We start from the raw sequence: 2706 nt of genomic DNA, 5'->3' as shown, positions 1-2706 counted from the left end.
CACACAGTCCCTGATTATGGCACCATTCCTTAAGGTGATCAGCCTGCTACCTGGTGGCAGGTTAGGGGTTAGGACCACTTCTATCATGGAAGGGCCAGTGATTTGTTCTCACTGGAACAGAGACACATACTCCAGATATGGGTTTGCCTTCTCTACACACAAAGCTTCTGCCAAAACTACCATCCATAGGCATGGAATGCCTTATCCACTATCATATTCCACACAGAATAGCTTCTGACCAAAGAACCCACTTCATGGCAAATGAAGTGAGGGAATGGAACATGCTTCATGGAATTTTTGGTCTTACCATGTTCCCCATCATCCAGAGGCAGCTGGGTTGATCGAACAGTGGAATGGCATTTTGAGGACTCAATTACAGTGGCCAGCTAGGTGGCAACACCTTGCCAGGGCTGGGGCAATGTTCTCTAGGAGGCTGTGTATGCTTTGAATAAGCATCCACTCTATGGGGCTGTTTCTCCCATAGCCAGGATTCACAGGTCCAGGATTCAAGGGGTGGAAACAGGAGTGGCACAACTCACTATCACTCCTAGTGATCCACTAGGAAAATTTTTGCTTCCTGTCCCTGCAACCTTATGCTCTGCTGGTCTACAAATCTTTGTTCCAAAAGGAGGAGTGCTTCCACCAGGAGACACAACAATAATTTCATTGAACTGGAAGTTAAGACTGCCACCCGGCCACTTTGGGCTTCTCATGCCTCTGAATCAATAGGCAAGGAATGGGATTACTGTACTCCCTGGGGTGTTTGATCCTATCAAGGGGAAATAGCACTGCAACTACAATGGAGGTAAAAAAAAAGAGTTTTCCTGGAATACAGGAGATCCCTTAGGGTGTCTCTTAGTACTACCATGCCCTGTGATTAAAGTCACTGGAAAACTGCAACAACCAATCCAGGCAAGACTACCAATGGCCAAGAAACTTCAGGAATGAAGGTTTGGGTCACCCCACCAGACAAAGAACTAAGGCCAGTTGAAGTGCTTGCTGAGGGTAAAGGGAACATGGAATGGGTAATGGAAGAAGGTAGTGATAAATATGAACTATGACGACGTTACCAGTTACAGAAACGAGGACTATGATGGCGTGAATATTTCGTTTGGTTATGAGTATATTTGTATTTGTCTGTAGAGCAAATATCTTTGTTTTCTTCTCTATCATATCCCTTCATCATATGACATAAGCTGTATTGTTCATTTCACAATATTCAAGTTAAAGGAAACCAAGTCTAAGAGTCAATGTCACCCAAGGACTTGCACCCTATTCTGGATAGATTTAGTGCATTTCTGGTTGTACACAGGACAGCTGAGTATTGTTATGCAAACTATATGTGTTACTGTGCTCTACTTAAAGTATGGTTTAAGGTGATGTATATAACTGCCAAGTTGAGAAAGGATGGACTATGATGGTGTGATGGTTGGGTTCATGTGTCAACTTGGCTAGGTGGCCTAGCTGTCTGGTCAAGCAGGCACTGGCCTGACAATTGCTGTGAGGATATTTGAGGCTGGTTAATAAACCAACGGGCTGGTTTGTCGGATCATCAGTCAATTGACTGCAGCTGACTGATGACTCATCAAGGGGCATGCTTCCACAGTGAGAGAATGCAACTGGCTGGATTTGGTCCGGGTGATCAGTCGGTTTGTTGGATCATCAGTCAATTGACTGCGGCTAACTGATGACTCATCAAGGGGCGTGCCTTCCACAATGAGAGAATACAATTGGCTGGATTTGGTCCGGGTGATCAGTTGGAGGCTTATAAGCAGGACAGTTAGAGAACCTTCACTTCTTCTTCGGCTGCTCAGTGAAGCATTTCCTGGGGAGCTCGTTGAAGTTGCCGGTTCATTTCCTGAGCAGTTCGTCAAAGTTGTCGGTTCGTTTCCCGAGGAGTTCGTCGGACGTCTTCCTTGGAGTTGACAGTTTTGAGGAGTTCGCCAAGGTTGTCGGTTCGTTTCCCGAGGAGTTCGTCGGACGTCTTCCTTGGAGTTGACAGTTTGTTGACAGCTCTGCAGAATTTGGACTCGTGCATGCCCACAGTTGCGTGAGTCACTTTACAATTTGATAATCAGAGACATCTCTCATTGATTCTGTTTCCAAGGAGAACCCTAACTAATACAGATGGTTAGGTTCATGTGTCAACTTGGCCAGGTGATGGTGTCCAGGTGTCTACTCAAGCAAGCACTGGCCTAACCATTACTGCAAGGATATTTGTGTCTGGTTAATAAACCAGAAGGCTGGTTTATTAAATCATCAGTCAATTGACTGCACATGTGACTGATTATATCAATGAAGGGCATGTCTTCCACAATGAGAGAATTCAATCAGCTGGATTTAATCCAATCAGTTGAAGACTTAAGGGAGTAAAAGAAAGGACCTTCACTTCTTCTCCAGCTAGCCAGTGTCTCCTGAGGAGTTCATCAAACATCTTAATCAGAGTTGCCAGTTTTCTGCCTGCCCTATGGAATTTGGACTCGTGCATCCTGCCCTACAGAATATGGACTCATGCATCCCCACAGTTGTGTGAGACACTTTTATAAAAGCTTATATTTACAGATATCTCTTGTTGGTTCTGTTTCTCTACAGAAACCTAATACAGTTTTTATAATGTAGTCAGATTCTAAATTTTACATGGAAAAAGGAGCAAGAAAATCTAGGAAAATTCTAAAAACAATAAAGTTTGATAAATCTTATCAGATC

Source organism: Choloepus didactylus, chromosome 4 (genome assembly GCF_015220235.1).
Source record: "Choloepus didactylus isolate mChoDid1 chromosome 4, mChoDid1.pri, whole genome shotgun sequence".
Classification (NCBI taxonomy): Eukaryota; Metazoa; Chordata; class Mammalia; order Pilosa; family Megalonychidae; genus Choloepus; species Choloepus didactylus.
This window is presented reverse-complemented; position numbering follows the sequence as displayed.